Source organism: Oryctolagus cuniculus, chromosome 9, assembly GCF_964237555.1.
Source record: "Oryctolagus cuniculus chromosome 9, mOryCun1.1, whole genome shotgun sequence".
Taxonomy (NCBI): Eukaryota; Metazoa; Chordata; class Mammalia; order Lagomorpha; family Leporidae; genus Oryctolagus; species Oryctolagus cuniculus.
The window spans coordinates 79,702,991-79,724,445 of record NC_091440.1 but is presented as its reverse complement, the minus strand read 5'-3'; the positions used below and the strand labels follow the sequence as shown (position 1 = coordinate 79,724,445).

Genomic DNA, 21,455 nt, shown 5'->3' with positions numbered 1-21,455 from the left:
GCTGGCCTGGAAGAGGGGCAACCGGCACAGAATCCGTTGCCCCGACCGGGACTAGAACCCACTGTGCTGGTGCCGCTAGGTGGAGGATTAGCCTATTGAGCCGCGGCGCCGGCCATAAATCAATAATTTTTTTTTTAAATTAAATCCTGCATGTCTTTCCATTACCTGACTCTCTAAACTCATAGCTTAATCTTGCCACAAACATTTCCTGACCACCAATTCTTTGCCACCTGATTTCTGCTTCTACTGCAAAGTTTCACCACGGATGCTTCCCTTGCTTGCCCAGGTATGACTAACACGCTAAGTCACCTTAATGGTCTCTTCAAGGTACTCATCTTCCTAGCACCAGCTGTGATTTTGATGTTATTGACCACTTCCATCTCGGAAGGCTAAACAATGAACTCTGCATTGAGCTGATTGTGAAACCGAGCCCCTATTCCCAATGCCTTTGATATAGACGTTATCAGGCCTCAATTTCTCTCCCTCAGCTTGCAGTTCCTCTGTCTTCATTCTGGTAATTACAAGTCAGTTCCTTACTAAATGTTAGCTACTTACACCATGGGAGTGGCACAAGGGTCAGGCCAGCCCTGCAAGGCCCTAGATGGCCGGACTCAGAATTCAATTAGTACTTCTATAGTTAACTTTCCAATGCTGTACTCTATTCTAAAATACCTCACAAGAAACCAAGGCACTTATCAAACAAAGTAACACACAATCAACCCACAGGCTTTATCATCACAGTATCTTTTTAAAAAAGATTATTTATATATTTATTTGAAAGTCAGAGTTACAGAGAGAGAGAGAGAGAGAGAGAGAGAGAAAGAGAGAGTCTTCCATCCACAGATTCACTCCCCAATTGGCCCCAACGGCCAAAACTGTGCTGATCCGAAGCCAGGAGCCAGGAGCTTCTTCCTGGTCTCCCACCTGGGTACAGGGGCCCAAGACTTGGGCCATGTTCTACTGCTTTCCAAGGCCATAGCAGAGAGCTGGCTCAGAAGTGGAGCAGCCAGAACTCGAACCTGCGCCCATATGGGATGCCGGCACTGCAGGCAGCGGCTTTACTTGCTGCATGCGCCACAGCACAGGCCCCACCATCACAGTATCTTCAGAAGAACGCACTGGCCTCCTGTCAGAGAACCAATCAAAAGCAGGCCATGAGCTCTGTGGATTAGAGATCTGCATGTCAGCTGATCAAGCACTGCTTTAATCTGTGAAATTCATCACTTTTAATCCCTCAGGGGATTTGAGAATTGAGAATTGGGAGACAGCTACCTGGCTCCTGGCTCTGTGCACTGTAAATAAACATCAGCTTCCTTCTACCACCCAGTGTCAGTGACTGGCTTGCTGCACATCAGGCAAGTGGATCCAGTGTGGCAGGGACTCTACCACAATCAAATAAAATCCCAGATTTACTGCCACAGTCATTGTGAGAACCAGGGAGTCTCCTTAAACTCCCTTTGGCCCTGTTTCCTCATTTATAAATAGGAGTAGGGATAATAACCTCTTCCTGTGATTGTTATGAGTGTTAAATAAGGTCATTCTTAAGAAGAGCTTAGCACAATATCAGCCCAGGGAAAATACTCAATAAATGCTGTTACTATTTTATGATCCTTGAGACCTCCTTTATCCCTTGACTTCTGAGATAACAGATACCCTGTTCTCTTTGTCTCAGTTTTTTGCTTATCTCTATTCAACCTGAGCAGTTATTGCATGTTAATATGAGGTGGAGGAATTGGAGAGACAAAAGTGAGTAAGATAGGGATCTTTTCCTCAAAGAAAATGCAGGCCTTTTGATTACCTTGTTCTTCTTGTTCCAAGGGTTCCACAAATCTTGAGTCCTCTGACTTTAGTTCCTTCTGCTTCTGTTTTTTCATCAAGCTGTAGAAAATATGATGTTCATGAAACAAGAGAATGTGGTTACATCAGATGTGATGAAAAAATGGGAGACTAAACTCTCCTCCATGACAAATCAGAACTGAGGTAGCAGGCCCGGCAGAGCTTCCTGGATACCACACCAAATTTTATGAGAAAGCAGAATTAGTCCTGGTTTTTGCTTATCAGGGAGACTGTCCATTCACAAACTTAAACTGTTCTATTAAATCCACACCTTTTACCCAGGGCTGAAAATTCAGTGTGCACATTGCACTTTTCTAAGTCCCAATCTATGTACTATTTTAGGAACAGAGGAGTTCTCTCCCAACCTTCATTCTACTGATGGATGCTCAAAAAATCCTTCTGGAGCTTCGTCTCTGGCTCTGGCTTGTACATATTAGTTATTTTAGTCCTTAGTGGGTTCATATCAGTCATGGACATAGTTGCCTGTATAGTTATGGCTTCTGAGGAATTAATTCTCTGCTCTGATAAGGCTAGTTTGCATTTCTGCAACATAACATGGTTCCAGAAGGGAGTATTTTTTCTCTCTAAGCCACAAATTGTATAAATGCGGTTTCAAGTAGCAGCCCTGACAAAATGCAGCTATGTAGAACTTAAGTCCTAATCTGGAATTATGTGGTTTATTTTCACCTATCCAAATGAAAGGGTTAGGCTTGGCTTTACTAGTCCAAATAAATAAATAAATAAATAACATATACATATTAGCTCAGTCCCTCTTTAGGGCTAAGAAAAAGTTCTGCTGCATATTAGTAACCTTTCACTATGTAACAAACTAAAGGATTTATTTATTTACTTGACGTGCAGAGTGACAGAGAGAGAGAAGGAGAGACAGAAAGATATTCCATTCACCGGTTCCCTGCCTGAAATGGCCACAATGGCTGTGACTAGGATGGGCTGGGCTGAGGCCAGGAGCCAGGAGCTTCGTCCAGGTATGCCCCATGGGCGGCAGGGGTCCAGGTACTTGGGCCATCTTCTGCTGCTTTACTAAGCACGTTAGCAGGGAGCTGGGCCAGAAGTGGAGCAACCAGAGCACCCATATGTAAGTGGTGGTTTGGTGCCAGCCCCCAAATCCACTTTCCATTCTCACGCTAAATGCAACTACATAAAGTAGGGGAGAAGAAGAGAAAGAAAAGAGGGAGAGGAGATTGAGGGAGGGAAGAAGGGAAGTATTCCAATTCTTGGAATTGTATCTGTGAGGTACATGAAGTCTGTTCTCTTTTTTATTGATATATTTTATATTAATGTATTTTGTATTAATAAAAAGAAAAATAAAATGTGGAACATATACACAATGAAATACTTCTCAGCCACAAAAACAAATGAAATTAAGTCTTTCACAATAAAATGAACATAACTCGAAACCATTATCGCTTAGTGAAATAAGCCAGACCAAAAAAGACAAATATCATGTTTTCTTTGGTTTGTAGCTAATAGAGTACAAAAAAACCCAACAATTTATGTAAGTCAAATTGACATTCCAAGATTTGATTATTGCCTATACTCTCATGGAACAGTTGTCTTTCTACTTTCTACTTGTTGAATTCTTTTTTTTTAATTTTTTTTATTTATTTTTATCTGAAAGACAGAGTTACAGAGAGAGAGGTCTTCCATCTGTTGGTTCACTCTCCAGTTGGCCACAATGGCCGGAGCTGCGCTGATCCAAAGCCAGGAGCCTCCTCCGAGTCTCTCACATGGGTGCAGGGGCCAAGAACTTGGACCATCTTCTACTGCTTTCCCAAGCCACAGCAGAGAGCTGGATCAGAAGAGGAGCAGCCGGGACTAGAACCTGTGCCCATATGGGATGCTGGCACTTCAGGCCAGGGCTTTAACCCCCTGCGCCTCAGCACCAGCCCCGAATTCTTTTTTAAGTCGAGGACTGTGAATATAAAGTGAATTGAAAGTATGTTATTGAGGGGCCAGCGCCGTGGCTCACTTAGTTAATCCTCCACCTGTGAAGCTGGCATCCCATATTGGTGCTGGGTTCTAGTCCCAACTGCTCCTTCCAGTCCAGCGCTCTGCTGTGGCCTGGGAAGGCAGTGGAGGATGGCCCAAGTGCTTGGGCACCTGCACCTGCATGGGAGACCAGGAGGAAGCACCTGGTTCCTGTCTTCGGATCGGCGCAGCATGCCGCCCCTGGTGGCCATTTGGGGGGTGAACCAACGGAAGGAAGACCTTTCTCTCTGTCTCTCACTGTCTATAACTCTACCTGTCAAATTTATTTAAAAAAAAGAAAGTATGTTATTGCAAATAAAGAAAAGAAAAAATAGGAAGGAGGAAGGAAGATAGAAGAGAAGGTGATGGGGGAAGGTGAAGGGCGACGCTGTGGCGCAGTGCGTGAAGCTGCCGCCTGCAGTGCCTGCATCCCATATGGGTGCTGGTTGTGTCCTGGTTGCTCCACTTCTGATCCAGCTCTTTGCTATGGCCTGGGATAGCAGAAGATGGCCCAAATCCCTGCACTCTTGTGGGAGACCGGAAGAAGCTCCTGGCTCCTGGCTCCTGGCTATGGATCATCGCAGCTCCAGCCGTTGCGGCCAGTTGGGTAGTGAACCAGCTGGAAGATCTCTTTCTCTCTCTGTGTAACTCTGACTTTCAAGTAAAATGAACAAATCTTTAAAAGAGAGAGAGAGAGAAAGAGAAGGTGAGTGGGAAGTATCATTATGGACTTAAATTTGTATATATGAAATACATGGAAATACATGAAATCTGTTCCCTTTATTTAAATTTAAAAAATTTTAAGAACACAATTTCATTGGGGCAGTATTGTGGTGTAGTGGGTAAAGCTGCTGCCTGCAACACTGGCATCTCATATGGGAGCTGGTTCATGTCCTGGCTGCTCCACTTCTGATCCAGCTCTCTGCTAATGGTCTGGGAAAACAGCAGCAGATGGCCCAAGTGTTGGACCCTTGCCACCCACATGAAAAACCCAGATGAACCTCCTAGCTTCTGGCTTTGGTCTGGCCCAGAGTTGGCCTTTGCACCCATATGGGGAGTGAACCACCAGATGAAATCTCTCTCTCTCTTTCAAAAAAATAAATAAATCTTTTTTAAAAATGAAACTACATTTAATTTGCCTATTCCCTCTGCCCCTGAAACCAGGACAATCTCAGTCGGAACCTAAAAATGTCCTCACAGGAACTAGTCAGTGACTTGCCTTTCAGGCTCTTTGATTAATCCAAGTCCAGTAGGGATGATTGCTCTCTAGGACTCTACATGTGTCATATTTGAACTGATTTCCACCAACTTACCACTCTGGGGGTGAGGGGAAGGGATAATAATTGAATAAAAGCAGATTTTTTCAGTTTCTCTAAAGAATAGCTTTGATGTCAAATATCAGAGGATTCTTCATTTATTGGGGAGAGAGCATTACAAATCAGTTAAAAAAGGAGAAGCCGGCGCTGTGGCGCAGTGGGTTAAAGCCCTGGTCCGAAGCGCTGGCATCCCATATAGGTGCCGGTTCTAGTCCCGGCTGCTCCTCTTCAAATCCAGCTCTCTGCTGTGGCCTGGGATAGCAGTAGAAGATGGCCCAAGTCCTTGGGCCCCTGTACCCACGTGGAAGACCCAGAGGAAGCTTCTGGCTCCTGGCTTTGGATCGGCTCAGCTTCGGCTGTTGTGGCCATCTGGGGAGTGAACCAACGGATGGAGGACCTAACTCTCTCTGCCTCTCCTCTCTCTGTGTAATTCTGACTTTCAAATAAATAAAAATAAATCTTTCAAAAAAAAAGCATTTCAGTTTAACTCAATATTTCAAGACCCCCATGGTATCATGACACAGCTGCATAAAACAGTGTGAAATCTTCAGAAATAATGAGTTGTCTGTGAAAAATGCTGATGGCCGAATTTCTAATGAGCTATTTATGAAATAAAGCTTACTTATTTCTATTTCTATAGTGGGAGCATACACAAATGAATTTATGAACATAAATATAAAACCAGAAAGTTGTAAGAGGAATTTTAGGTAAGTTTCTCTTCCATACATAATCCAGACATGAGTTGACATACCTAGGTCCAAACTTGTGTCATATCCTAAGACAAAGAAATAACTCTGGTCCACTTCTAAGAGCATTTGCCTCTATTGATTCCATATAAATACCATGTGGCCTTTGGATTTTCACGAACATATTCTAGAAGGCAAGAAACATTTTCCTTTGAGATGTATCAGGGCTTGTGAGAAAAAGAGAAGTTCTCTTGTGTTGAGTTGTTTGAGTCTATTTGTCACAGCAGTTTCACCTACCCTATCTAACATATATGGTAAGAGTGTGGTTTGGGCTGGGAGGGACAGGATGGTGAGCCAGATGACTTAACATAGCTGAGGCAGCCTTGCCCATTGGATATGATCACTTACCTTGACTCTGCTGCTCCAGAAAACAGCAAACACAGCCCCCTCGTAGGACCAGCCACCCCAGGGGAATCAGTTTGGATAGGCTGAAGGAACCCTAAGTATGTCAACCCTGGCTTAATTGCCAGAGGTCTACGCTAAAGCCATCTGCAGGACCTTCTCAAATTTTAACTGAAGCCTAATAATCAGAATTGGCTTGACTGAGCTGGGATTCCCCAAGGCCAGGATTTTCACAACTCATCCACTTACGCATTCACCTAAGGGATTTTAGTGACTCCTATAGCAACTGAGCTGCCAGTTGCTTAGAGAGGAAAATTTTAAATTTAGGGGCTTTCCCTCGGAACTACCCTGATTACTCTGCAGAGTAATCAGGGTAGTGTTTTATGGGGAAATGTAGATCTTTCCTTATGGGTATGTATGAAAAAGAAGACAGGTGAATTCAGGTGTGTGATATTTAGATGGTGGATAAACACCCAAGTGCAGAGGAGAATATTTGCACCCTGAACATAAACCTAGAGTTAGCAAAGGGACGGCAAAAGGAATGGGCAAAGACCCAAAGATTTCAGATACTTCCTGGATGTCAGAAAGCACAATGAAACTGTCATGGTAAATCAAATCCATTAAACACACTTAAAATATTACAAATATCTGAGGACTCATCGCTGATAAATAGTGCTTATTTTAATGAGTCTCTTTAAAAAAAAACTTTTAACTGTACTTGTCAGACTATGTCAGAGTTTATATTTTCTGTAAAAACCTAGTAACCCCTTAACTACTGTGTGAGATACTTTGGGAGATGATTAGAGAATTAAATATTTTCTGTTAGGTTATTGTAAATTTTTGGATTTCTCAAATATATTAATCATGAAAAAAAAGTGTGGATGATTTCTCTTTTCCATGCCTTAGAGGATAAAGGGTGAATACCTTTTAAATGTGAAAGAGGAAGTGAAACATATTTAATATTATAATTCTGAGATCCTCAGTTATACCTACAAAGGATAATAGCCCAAAAACCTAAATGTAAGAATTAAAATTATAAGTTTTAGAAGAAAAAATGTGGAAAGATTCATGACATTACATTAGGAGTTATTTCTTGAATATGAAACCAAAAGCATGAGAAATGGAAGGAAAATTAAACTATTAAATTATATCAAAATTAAAAACATTTGTACATCAAGGCACACTATTGGCAAAGTGAAAGGCTGAACCACAGAACAAGTGAAAACATTACAAGTCATGCATCTGATGAGGATCTAGAATAAAGAAGGATCTCCTAAAATTCAACAACAAAAAATAACCAAGCTAAAAAATGGACGAAAGATTTGAATGAACATTTCCTCTAAAGATGAACAACTGATCAATAAGCACATAAAAATACTCAACATCAATAATAATTAGGGAAATGCATATAAAAACACAGTGAACTATCATGCTCTATCTATTAGGATGAGTATCACACATAAAGAGATACACAAATCTGAATATGAGTATTGGCAAGGATGCAAGCAAGTAAGAATCCTTGTTTACCACAGGCGGCACTATGGAAAACATACAGTGGCCCCTCAAAATAGTAAACATTTAATTACTACATGATCCAGCAATTAACTTTTGGGTATATAATCAAAAGAATTAGAAGATATTTGTACACCAATATTCATAGAAATGTTATTCACAGTAGCCAAATGTAGGAGCAACTAGTATTTATCCACAGATAAATAGATAAAATGTGATGTGTGTGTATATGGAAATATTATTCAACCTTAGAAAGGAAGGAAATTTTGACACTTGGTACAAAATGGATAGATCCTGAAAACATTAAGTTAAATAAGTTAGCTTTAAAAGGGAACATATGTGACTCCTCCAGTTGTGTGAGATACCTAAAGTAGTCAAATTCACTGAGACAAAATAGAATACTGTGTGCCAGGGGCTGGACGATGGAGCAATTGGAGAGTCATTGTTTACTGGGTAAAGAATTTCAATTTTGGAAGATGAGAAATGTCCTGGATTGGATAGTGGGGATGTTACTAACAAATATGAATGTATATAATGCCCCTGAACTGTACATTTAAAAATGGTTAAAATGGTAATTTTTTTAAAAAAGATTTATTTATTTATTTGAAAGGCACAAAGCTAGAGTTACAGAGAGAGAGAGAGAGAGAGAGAGAGAGAGAGATAATGCAGAGAGAGAGAGAAAGATCTTCCATCCACTCGCCCATCTCCTAAATGGCTGCAGTGGCCAGTGCTGAGTTAGACTAAAGCCAGGAGTCCCCTCCAGACTTTGCACATGGATGCAGGGGCCCAAGCATTTGGGCCATCCTCCATTGCTCCCCCAGGCCACCAGCAGTGAGCTGGATCAGAAGTGGAGCAACCAGGACTCCAACTAGTGCCCACAAGGGATGTAGGCACCCTGGACAGCAGTTTCACCAGCCGTGCCACAGCGCCAGCCCCTAAAATGGTAAATTTTATGTCATGTATATATTACTGCAACTTAGAAATTTTTTAAGAAGTATAATGGCACAGATAATGAATTCTTAAAAGATCACGTCAGCTTTAGTTACATAAGTATTTGAGGATTAAGGGCTTCAAAGACTTAAATTATCCAAAAAATTTGTATGCATTAAACCAGTCTCTTGGAGACAGGGATAATCTCCTGGGAAATTCTATTCCCGTTGAGAAAGAGTGTCGTGGTCACCTTTTGGAATGTTTTACTCTGGTCCTTGCTCTGGGACTGCCTTCCTCACCCATGTCAGACTGGCCTCTTCGTCTTTCCCTGCTACCATCACTACCGTGCACAGTAGGTGTGCTATGATTCTAAGCCCCCACTATCTCAATTGAAACAATAGGCACCTGATTCAAGTTGGGTAAATCAGAGGCCTTTGCCAATAGATTTGGGATTAAAAAGGAGACAAAATGATAGATGGAGAGAACAAAGAGTGGACTTGATAGGCAGCCTCTGATGATCTCCAATGATTTCCATCTATTAGAACGTGTGACCTCTCCATCACATGAGGGCTTAACCTGGCTCTACATCTATTTCAATAGATGTAGAGTAATGGACTGCTTTCCTAAGAACAGCTTTCAAAAAAAAAAAAAAAAAAGAACCTCCATCTCCATCTCACTTTCACAGTTCCAGTGGGGAGGGGGAGAACGGGAGAGAGAAAGAGAGAGAGAGAGAGAAACCTTGTATCCACAGGTCACAACTGCTGGGGCTGGGCTAGGCTGAAGCCAGGAGCCTGGAACTCTAACCAGGCCTCCCACATGTGTGGCAGGGGTCCAAGTACTTGGGCCATCTTCCACTGCTTTTCCGGGTGCATTAGCTGGGAGCTGGATTGGAAGTGGAGCATCCAAGACTAGAATCAGCACTCATATGGGTTGCCAGCATTGTAGCTAGTGGCTTAACCAGCTGTACCACAATGCCAGCCCCTTGCTTTTCCTCTCTTAATTTCTCTCACTTGCTCAAAGTGACGAAACTTTAAAAACCAGCAAAGGCAAGCCAGCATTCAATGCGTTCAACAGCCCACAAGGAACTGAATCCTGCCAGCAACCATGTGAGTGAGGGAGTGCATATTCTCCCAGGGAAGCCTCCAGTGAGACTGCAGCACTAGTCAACTCCTTGCCTGAGACCTTGAGTGAGAGCTTGAAGATGAAGCACCCGGGTAAGCCACACCTAGGTTCCTGTTCCCACGGAAATCATAACAGAAGAAATGCTTGCTGCTTTACACATTACCTTTTGGTGCAATGTGTTACACTGCAATGGATAAGTAATACAGAGGAATGGGGTGGTGACCTTTGCGGGGGAGGGGCGAAAAGTAAAACGTAAAAGCCTGGCAGTTGAGGATGGTGTCATTATGTCATGTAGATGAGGGAGGAGAGAAATGGGTCTTAACAGAAAGAAAACTCTGAGATAGGCGTGGAGAAAAGCAGAGATGAGAGCCTGAGCGAGGATAGGGGGGTCCTTCCAAAAGTTCCTGAGAAGATGGAACTGGAATCTGAATGCAACAAAAATTCTGGGTACAAACTATCAATAATACCTGAAAAATATGGATTATAAAAGGCTGTACATAAATTTCAACTGTTTTGCACCCAAATAAACTCATATTTTTAATTCCACTTTTCCATGAACTTTTGGAAGTATCCTCGAAAGGCCTGGATGTCTCATGGCATGGCAGTTCCCCCATTCCAGCCCCTCCAAAGGCCTGTGCCTATGTTCCATAAAATCTCTGGTGTTTTATGATACGCTGCACTCGTGTACTTTTTTAACCTCGGTTGCTTTCTCTAACTTGCAATCAGAATCCTGAAAACCTAGGGTGTATCAAGTTGCACAGCTGTGATTTTTGAAGGCAGTCAGAGACTTGACAAAGAGTTTGTCAGTTTGAGAGGCTCTTGGCCTGAGAATCACCCAGATGTTCTGATCCACTTGAAGTTGGGTCCTAGGAAAGGAGCCAGCTTCAGGAGTATCTAGCTCTCAACCTACTGCTCTAGTCAATGATCAATCCTGGGGACATCTACTCAGTGGTAGATGGGTTAGAGAATATTTGCTCGGGACTTAGAGACTTCCGCTGAAAGCTGTTTGAACTACACAATATTGCAGTTGATGTAGATCAAATCGCTACCCTTTCTTCTAAAGAACACAGTGATATTTTTGGAAGTCACTTATTATGTTACATGACGGAAATACATTATCAGAGGAGGCTTATTTTCATTCTTAGAAACAGCCTAACTACATAAAATGTACTATTCTCTCTTAATCAGGTTAAATCTCTTTCCTGTTTTAAAGTCATGTCACTGTCTAATCACTCGCTATCTTAACAAAATCCAAAACGGTTTACATCTTACAAGCCTAGCAATAAAACACACACTTAAAAGCAATAAACATCTTTGAAACAATTCATCAAGTCCTAAAAAAGGGTGTGAGAATGAGTTTGGGGATGATAAGTTTGAATTTAAAAATCAAAATTTGCTCTCAGGCTGGGATTTAAAATGTCACAAATACATTTTTATGGCCAAGTTATAAACCTTGAAAAATAGCCTAGGCCTCCAAGCCAATACAGATGCACTACAGTGGTTCTGCAATGCTGTGAGAACAACCATTTGGGGTCTGGTCATGTGTATCTCCCCCTGTGTGTGCATTGTTGGGATTTTTGCCTTACTTCTTATTTCTGCTTCAATGCTTAACATTCATTCTTGTGTTGAGAGATGCAGATTTGGCATAATGTAAAAAGTGACTGTGTACCATTAGAGCCCCCTTACTTCTCTTTGTTCTCAGGACACTCAACCACAGTGAGAATCCCTTCACCTTCTGTAAGACCACATCACCCAGACCTGCAAGTCCCAGGCAACAGAAGGGGAGGGAAGCAGTCAGGCATTAGGGCAAAGGGATCTGTTAAGAAAGGTGGAGTGAGTTTATTGGCAGTTGTTGGACCAAGCAGAATTGTGAGCCAGGACCCGGCCAGTATCTGAGTGTCACCACAGATGAGGTGGAGATTATCAGACAAGAGCAGGAGGTAAGAAGGACCAAAGCCCAGCCCTCTAGTGGGAACCTATGTAGAACGCTCAAGCCCATGCCTTAAAGAAGCCGTGGATCCCTGCAGGAAAGAGTGTGGGAAAACAGAGTAAAAGAGGCCAGATGCCTATGGGAACTTGCCCCTGGGTCAGCAGATCAGGATGGGCTAACGAAACCGGCTTTGTCTGGCAATCCAGGGAGGTCTGGAAGGGAAGACTAAACTGCTATGCTGTGACACAGTCCAGGAGGCCCAGGAAAGGCCCTAGACACAAGTTGTCCTGGATCAGGAGCCCTCAGTTTTGAATCAGCAACTATTATTCCTTAGAACTTTCCAGAAGCTGCCTTTTGCTTAGGATGGAAATTTCCTTCCGTGTACATCACAACCTTCCCAGGCCCCGAAGTGCTCTCTCCTACTGTGTGCATGATAAATACAGTATAAAATACAGGTAGTGTTACAGGGTGTGAATTGGAAACTCCTATTTTTTTCTGTCCCTCCTGTGTCCTCCTGTCAGTGTTTATGAAAGATTCCAGGAAAGTTCTAACTTGTCTCACTAAGATAAGAAACACGAGGTCAGAGGTGGCCGCGTGGGGAGGGGGTTGATCTCAGAAAAGAGCCTCACCTTGAGCAGCCACAGCGCCACCACAAGGTGCTGTGGAGGAAAGTGGGACACTGGGGCTCTACACTGGGGCCAGGGCATCGCCCCACCCTCCTCGGGAACGCTGGGTTTGTTCAACAGAGGAGACGTCTTCCCTTACAGTAAGCCCCTGCCTGGCTACTGGTCTGCTGTGGACATTTGTCGTCATTGAATGAAGGAGATGACTTGTGTTTATTTTTTATTATTATTGATGAGGAACCTAATTGTTGAAAGAAAAGTAAACTTAAAAATCAATCCAGGGGCAGGTGCTATGGTATAGCAGGTGAAGCCGCCATCTGTGGCAACAACAGCCCATATGGGTACCAGTTCGAGTCCCAGCTGCTCTACTTCTGATCTAGCTCCCTGCAAATGGCCTGGAAAAGCAGTGGAAGATGGCCCCAGTGCCTCGGCTCCTGCTACCCATGTGGGAGATCTTGAAGAAGCTCCTGGCTCCTGGCTTCAGACCGGGCCAGCTCTGGCCATTGTGGTAGATGTCCCCAGGATTGATCATTGACTAGAGCAGTAGGTTGAGAGCTAGATACTCCTGAAGCTGGCTCCTTTCCTAGGACCCAACTTCAAGTGGATCAGAACATCTGGGTGATTCTCAGGCCAAGAGCCTCTCAAACTGACAAACTCTTTGTCAAGTCTCTGACTGCCTTCAAAAATCACAGCTGTGCAACTTGATACACCCTAGGTTTTCAGGATTCTGATTGCAAGTTAGAGAAAGCAACTGAGGTTAAAAAAGTACACGAGCGCAGTGTATCATAAAACACCAGAGATTTTATGGAACATAGGCACAGGCCTTTGGAGGGGCTGGAATAGGGAACTGGCATGCCATGCGACATCCAGTCTATACTGGGGAGTAAACCAGCAGGTGGAAGAGTGTGTGTGTGTGTGTGTGTGTGTGTAACTCTGCCTTTTGAATAAAAAAATAAAATAATAAATGCAAAAAAGCACAACAATTAGCATTGGCTCCTAACAAGGGCCTAATGAAGAAAACTTCATTTAAAAATCACCTTCTCCAAAAACATACCAATTAGAGCAACTGAGTAGGATGTGACCCAAGAATTTCAACCTTACAAAGACGTATGTGTAGGGCTCTGAACTAGGAATGGACGCACAGTGAGGAAAGCCAGATACAACCATCGGCGCATGTAAGGGAATCCTATAAGGGGGTAAGTTTATGGGGAAAGGGTTGGACAACAGTTAAGATGCTGGTTGGGACACCCTCATCCCTTTTACATCTTACATTTGGTTTTCAGTAGCTTAAGATGCCATGGCTTCACTTTTGGTTGGTTTGTGAGTTGTTTAACTATTGCTGTCCATTCTTATAAATTCTAAGACATTATTTTCAAAGCCTAAACAGTCAAATTGTAAAGGCTGATTATTCAGGGCAGCTTAAATAGTCAGAGCAGTAAAATCTGAAGGGTTTTTCCAACAGCAGCCAACAAATGGCTGAGTTCAAGTCCCAGTGCCTATCCCAATTCCAACTTTCTGCTAATGTGCACCCTTGGAAGAAGCAGGTGATGACTCGGGTACGTGAGTCCTTGCCACTCACTTAGGAAGCACAAACTGAGCTCTCAACTCCTAGCTCCAGCCTGGCCAGTCCTAGCTATTGCAGGCATTTGGGAAGTGACTCAACAGTTGGAAAACCTACCTGTCCTCTCTCTCTTTCTGTCCCTCTTCCCTTCAATAAAATAAGTAAATAAATATTTTTAAAGTTTATAGAAAAGCTTAATTAAAATATAAATTTATTTTAATGCAAAAATGTTGAAGTCTGTGCCAAGTTTTTCATATGCATTGTCCATGAACTTTTTGAAGACCCTACATATATTCCTAAGTAGAGAATTTCTTCCCTTTGAGATATTTCATAATTTGTTTGGGAGTGGAACTGGGGTTTACACTAGATGGAAAACTGTGAAATCTCCAGGGAGTTGGGGTAACTGGGAAATGAATAGTTGCCAATTGATTTGTGGGAAGATCAATTCCTATGCAAATGCACCCAAGTCTGCAGCGAGCTGATACATGCCTCTCTCTGTCCTGCTCCCGGCAGCATCAGCTTTGGAGATGCCCTCCCACTGCCCATGCTCTGTTTCCTCTCCCAATGACTTCACTGCTGTCAAGTGAGCCTGATGGCCCACCTGGAGAAAGAGGAGAACGGACCCTCCTGAGCTACTCCTTTAGGTGGCCCCATTGAGCAGTGCAAATCACACTGTCCGGATCAGTCCCAATTATTGGCTCTGCTGTCGTCTGGTTCATTTGCTCACTCTGTCTAGACTCCAATCTCTGGAGCCTTCAGTGACTCATTCTTCAACAAAGCGCATGTAATTTCACTTCTCTTTGCCGTAAGTGATATATAACCTAATATTTAATGTGCACTGAGTAATATTATGTGTACCCCCATTAAAAAGCAGTCTGCCAACATCCCGGAATACCACATCACTTTGATTTTGATTACAATAGCATATTAACCCCACTTTTGAAATCTCAGTTTTGAGAAAACTTGAATCCTAAAGATCTGTTCAAAGCTACTGTGTTGAGCTGAAAACTTTTTGCAATGCCTTTTATATTTCACATGTGGTTTCCAATAGCTTAAAATGCCATAACCTCAACTTAGATTGGTTGTGAGTTGTCTAACTGCTGATGTCCATTAATGTAAAGCCTTAGCCATTATCTTAAAGTGTAGAACAGTCAAATTGCAAAAGGTGATTTTCAGGGCACCTTAAATTTTCAGAGCAGTACCGCAGCCAACCATAACTGTACAAACACATCTTAATGACATTTGACCACACCGTGCTTTCAAATAACACTGTGTAAACATAGGGCTGGGAAGTTTGTTTAAGATTCTCTATCTCCGGGGCTCCTGACAGAAGGGTCTGTTCTTTCTCTGCCTGCAGCTTGTCACAGATTGTGAGTCAGAAGCACATAGCAACATGAGCAGATCAGCTCATCTCTGGGCTAACTGATACAATGAGAGAAATCGTGAGGCCCCCAGTTGAAGTAACACCTTGGCAGGAGGGACTCCATTTTGGAGAACCTGAGACTCCATTCTGGGAAGGTGCCCCCCCACACCGTGAGACTCTGGTCTGAAACTATGATCTAGAACAGTTGAACAATAGCAGTCCACTACATCACACTTGGCAGAGCACAGAAAGCCCCTAGCATGATCGCTCAAGCTTGGAAGTGGATAGGCTGCACCTGGGTTAATGATAAAAATGTAATTTGTCTATGTCCTACGTATGACTAAAACCAATACCTGCATTAATGTCAAGATTATAATTAAGATTGTTAAGATTGTAACTGGTATTGTCAAGATTATAATTGATACTAGTTTTGCATAGGTTTTAGGTCAGCTTGACCCCAGTAACCATGTATTCCCTCCGATCCTAGCAACCATGTATTCCCCTCCCGATTTTGTGGTTTTGCCTTTATAAACCCTGTTGCTTTGGGCTTCAGGGTCGAGAGTTCTTTAGGGCATGAGCCCACTCTCCACCGCTGATAATAAAGGACCATCAAACTTTATCAATGTGTTTATACTCGCTCAGGTACAACACAGTGAAGTGCTGTTTTGTTGTATGTCACTGCAACTTCTACCATTTTTCTTCATGAGAAAGACCCTTTGTCTTCATAAGGGGAGTCACTCTATAGACTAATAAGTGTATTAAATATCACTTCCTGAGAATATACAGAGATTTCACTTTCCAGGGATATCCTTATTTCCGCCTACTCTAAATGATTTGAAACAAGTCTGCCCTAATCTGGAATCCATTTCTTCACAAACATGTTTCCTGTACTTAATTAGAATTCTCTTTATTTTCTCTCTGGAAACATTTTTTCAGGCTCCTCATTTTTATTCACTTATTACTTTCATATTTTTATTCACTCTTTTTAATAAGTGTGTTTTAAAGGTCCCCAGAAAGCTCTAAATCATTCTTGGGCCAAACATTCAGTAGCAGGTAGACAGACAAAATTCCAGTCCCTCCAGAGTTTGTAGACTAAGAGATAATAATAGCTTCAATTAACAAGTGCTAAAAATCTTTACACCCATTGCCCTCTTTCTCACATCAGTCTTATGAACGAAGCATTAGTATCCTCATTTTATAAGTGAGAAACTGGAGCTTGAAATAGCATGTCCACCCCACCCCCACCCCAGCAGCCAGGACTGAATCCTTGCGTATAGCTGCCCATCGCTGCCAGCTGTCAAGATCCAACCTGAGGACCCCATGCAGCCAGGGGCCCAGCAATCAGAATTCGTGCACGCTACAGCATTACATCACGTGTCATCTGGCTTTCTTCATTATCTCCAAGTCATCTCAGAAGTTCCCATTTAAACACAACAACTACAATATCTATATTCATTATTGCTTTTGCCTCATGATTATCAAATGCGAAAACATCTGTAACATTACAGGTTTTGGTCCTCACTTAATTATGGGCTTAGCAATCAGAGGAGCTTTAATATTTAATATCTAAGCAAACCATTTAATGATTACAAAGTGATGTTCCACTTTTGATGTAAAATCAGAGCTGAAGTGAACTCTAAGCAAATCGACTCTATTTGCCTGACAAACAGGCAGGCCAGGGACGAAAGGAAAGAAAGCATTTAAACTCATTACAGATGACCCTGATAAGCAACTGTGTCTCAACTCTGGTCTCTGCCTTGCTTTTCACTCATGAATTATACAGACGATTAACTCAAGAAGACAAACGAGGCCTTTCATTGTCAATACCTCTCCACACCCCCACGATGCAGATAAGTTGATAAACAGATTTGCTAATTATATTAACGTTTTGGAATGTTTCATTCAGTGTTGTTTGCTGCAAAAACCAACTGTCTTTACTTTGAATATTTACCTTCCTGCCCCCTTGTGCTTTGCCTCCAGTAAGTGTTGGAGGATGGCCAATATCATTCTCCTATGATAGGTGACAGATTTCAGGAATTATCAGACTATATCACTAAGTGATCTTTTATACATTAAATGCTATACTATACTGCTTAACACATGACAATCTCAAATGAAGGGAGAACAATTTCTGTTCATAACAAATTATCCTAAAGTTCTCTGTCTATGAATATTTAAAGAGGGTCTCTAGGAGTACCTGGACTTTACCAAGCCTGTTTTAAAATGAACCACCTATGGGGCCAGTGCTGTGGCGTAGCGGGTTAACGTCCTGGCCTGAAGTGCTGGCATCCCATATGGGGGCCGGTTCGAGTCCCGACTGCTCCACTTCCGATCCAGCTCCCTGCTATGGCCTGGGAAGACAGTGGCGGACGGCCCAAGTCCTTGGGCCCCTGCACCCATGTGGGAGACCCAGAAGAAGCTCCTGGCTCCTGACTTCAGATTGGTGCAACTCTGGCCGTTGCGGCCAATTGGGGAGTGAACCAGTGGATGGAAGACTTTTCTCTATCTCTCTACCTTTCCTTCTCTCTTTGTGTAACTCTTTCAAATAAATAAATAAATCTTAAAAAAAGAACCACCTAAGGGTTACACTGGCTCTTCCTGAGAAAAGATTTCAGGGTATCTGGTTAGGACCTGAGAGTTTACTGAGGAATGGGACACAGTGTAGCTATGACTAGATCTCTCCCCAAAGGTCATGCCAAATAAATGATAGTGAACCACATATCTGATGAGTAAAGGAAGGCTGTGAGCTGGAATCTGGAAGATCAGGCTTGGTGAGTCAGCTTCGGCTAAAGTGTTAGAAACCAATATTATGAATGATGCAATGCTTTGGGAACATAGTTTTACATGTGGAGGCATAATTGTGCATAGCCTTGATAGTGTTATCTTGATAAGACAAAGGAATTTATTTACTTTGGCTGTGTGTCAGTTGGCCTGGTTGAGAATATTGGTTTGTCTACCTAACAAACTGAGCCATCTTAAGCTAATATATTAACCTCTCTGAGTATGTTTCACATCGCTCACTTGACAGAGCCGTTTTAAGGATAAAGTTTGATGTACTAGTGACTGACCTACGGAGGTGTCTAATTGTAGCTTTAATATTCCTTATAATTGAACATCATCATCATTATTGTTACAAGTACTATTTTGGGGGGTTGAAGTAGTATATATTATTTTCCCCAATTATTCTCTTTTCTCCCTTTCAAGCAAGTCCCTTTAGAGCAGAAGCTTATAAAGTCCTCTTGCAGTGCTGCCATTACTGTTTTTCTGTGGCCATAAGGCCAGCATGTCCAAGACGGGGTGACTCAGCCTGGATCTCAGAATGGACACACAGAGCAGAACAATGGTTGGCCTGCCCCTGACATTTAAGGCAGATTTGAACTAAGCATATATTGTAAGTGTACTTTGAGGTCTTTTAAACCACAGCGGAACCAAGAGGAACTGGTACTAGCCCTTGGGATTTCTAGGGCTGGGGTAACCAGGAGTGTCTGCTATGATTTCACCTACCTTCAGAAATTTCCATTATGGTTACACTCAGTTGTTCAAAATTTTGCCAGTGCCATGGTGACAAAGCAATAAAATATCTTCCCAGGTGGCCTTGCTCCACCACTTCTCATCACTCCACCTCAGCCCACACTGAGAGCCTCCTCTCTCCTTTGCTAGAACATCTGATTAGAACATCTTCAGCTGCAGAAAGGAATGGATACCAAGAATTTTTCAGACAAATAGTTGAGGAAACAATGCCCTTTATAGAGAACGGATTCTGAGAAGAGCATTTTCCTCCAGGGCGAAATCTGCAAGCCCTTGTTGAACCTTCATTGTTCTGGGAAGCTTACGGGCTGACACGCCTCTCATGCCCTCCATGAGCCTGTGGTAAAGTAAAAGATGACGTTGCAGAAATACACAATTCTAAATTAATCTGACAAATCACAGAGACAGAAACAGACTGCTACAGGATCTCAGCAGAGCAAGAGAGAACTTCTGGCTGAGGTCAGAAAAAGATCATAGAAGGAGCTGATGATTTTCCTGCACCTCTGCAAGCAAGATAGCATTTCAAATGGCAACACTAGACAGGGTAAGAGAGTGTTCTCAGGGAACAGAGAGCAGACTGAAAGTATAACGTAGAAACTCAGGTTACTTTCAAGAGATGATGAAGCCATTCAGTTTGATTGACACAAAGGGTTCCTGGAGTGGTAGAGGAAGGCAAGGGTATATAGTGTTGCCACTGTGTTGGTACTGAGTCAGAGGGGGCCCTGAGGATGTAGGATGGTGTGAAGTCTTCTTTGCAAGAGGAATGGCTGGCCTACTGTGTTCATTTCAACTTGTACATAAACAAGCAAGAGTGGAATGTCATGGCCAAAGAGCAAGGGTTAAAATGAAAGAGCAATACTTTCTGTTACAGATGGGGCTCAAGCATACACAATGCATTCCCTTTCCTTTCAAATATCCTGCTGAAATGACAGTGAATATGCTCAAAAATGGATCCCTAATAGTACTAACAAAGATACTAATACTCAGCCAGAGGTTTTGATAAGTTTCTGAAAGATGGGAAACTGATGAGATTAAGTCAGTGGAATTGAAAAGAAAGAGATTGCAGAAGGTGCCCACCACATTCAGCAATGGTAAGCTCGGGAGATGGCTGAAGTTTCAAATCGGTGATGGAGCAGAATGAGAGTGAAGATGAAAATTACGGTTTTGATTGAGAGTTGCTTTGTGAAACAACCCACCCCCCACCAACCTCTGTTTTCTGAAGTCCCTACCAACATTGGGATTTGCATCCAAACCAAACAGGGACAGTGCTCTCTAAAAGAGTTATGACCTCCCACCAAGGGAGAGCTGGAGATTCTATGCTATGGGGTATTAAGACCCTTCTCATTTGGGTGGAATAGAATATAAACACTGGAAAGTTGGACCAGGTAACTGTAATGGAAGTGCTATCAGAAGGAATGGATAAAACCCTATTTGCTCTCCTAATGGGTGTCTGGAGGGAATGTTCAGTGTTAGTGACTTGAGAGGCTTGAGTTATTATTTAGAAATATAAAACTAACCATAACTAACCAAAACTAACCATACTAATAACTTGAGTTATTATTTAGAAATATGAAATTACCCAAAACAAGATCCAGACTTTATAGTATAACTAACACAAAGTGAGAAGTGGGAAGTGAATTGGAGAGAAACTTAGGTGTGTTGAATTCCTCATCTTTCATAACAGGAAGTTACTGGATATGTTCACATTTTTCAAAAGTACAACCAGAAATATTGCTATAATCATGTGATTTTCATATACAGAGGTAGCCACTGGAAGAACCAAGACAAATGCAGTTAGAAATTATGCCTCATAGGGAATGAAACTTATATGGTACAGAGAACTATATGGACTAGGGAGAGATACTTGTTTTTTGATTTGATAGCTTTTTTTTTTTTTTTTTTTGACAGGCAGAGTTAGAGAGTGAAAGAGAGAGACAGAGAGAAAGGTCTTCCTTTTCCATTGGTTCACCCCCCAATGGCTGCTACGGCCTGATCCGAAGCCAGGAGCCAGATGCTTCCTCCTGGTCTCCCATGCGGGTGCAGGGCCCAAGCACTTGGGCCATCCTCCACTGCCTTCCCAGGCCACAGCAGAGAGCTGGACTGGAAGAGGAGCAACCAGGACAGAACAGGCACTCCATGAGGGACTAGAACCTGGGGTGACAGCTTTTTTTTAAAAAGATTTATTTATTTATTTGAAATGCAGAGTTACAGAGAGGGAGAAGCAGAGGCAGAGAGAGAGAGAGAGAGGTTTTCCGTCTGTTGATTCACTCTCCAAATGGCCACAATGGCTAGGGCTGCACTGGATGGAAGCCTGGAGCCAGGAACGTCTTTTGGGTGTCTCACAGGGGTTGCAGGGGTCCAAGCACTTGAGCCATCTCCTGTTGCTTTCCCAGGAGCATAAGCAGGGTGCTGGATTGGAAATGGAGCCACTAGAACTCCAACTGGGATATGGGATGCCAGCACTGCAAGCAGCAGCTTAACCGACTATGCCACGGCACCAGCCCCTGATTTGCTAGCCTTATATTTTGTTTGAAGGTTTTAAACGTAGAAAAATATTTATTATTAACTTTAAAAATAGAAAGAGAGAACATTTGAATTTTATGTCAATGTCCAGATAACAAGTCTGATGAATAAATTCTTCACTGACTCTAAGATCT

The 21,455-nt window shown here is 42.5% G+C and overlaps 1 long non-coding RNA gene across 1 annotated transcript in view; it reads right to left on the bottom strand.

The window, feature by feature from the left end:
• The window catches only part of LOC103352084 (uncharacterized), a 127,375-nt gene that overhangs the window by 9,069 nt on the left and 96,851 nt on the right, over window positions 1–21,455 (bottom strand). The window contains exon 2 of the long non-coding RNA XR_007913684.2: window positions 1,799–1,878. This is a non-coding gene — a long non-coding RNA (uncharacterized lncRNA). The remainder of the gene's footprint in view (window positions 1–1,798; window positions 1,879–21,455) is intronic.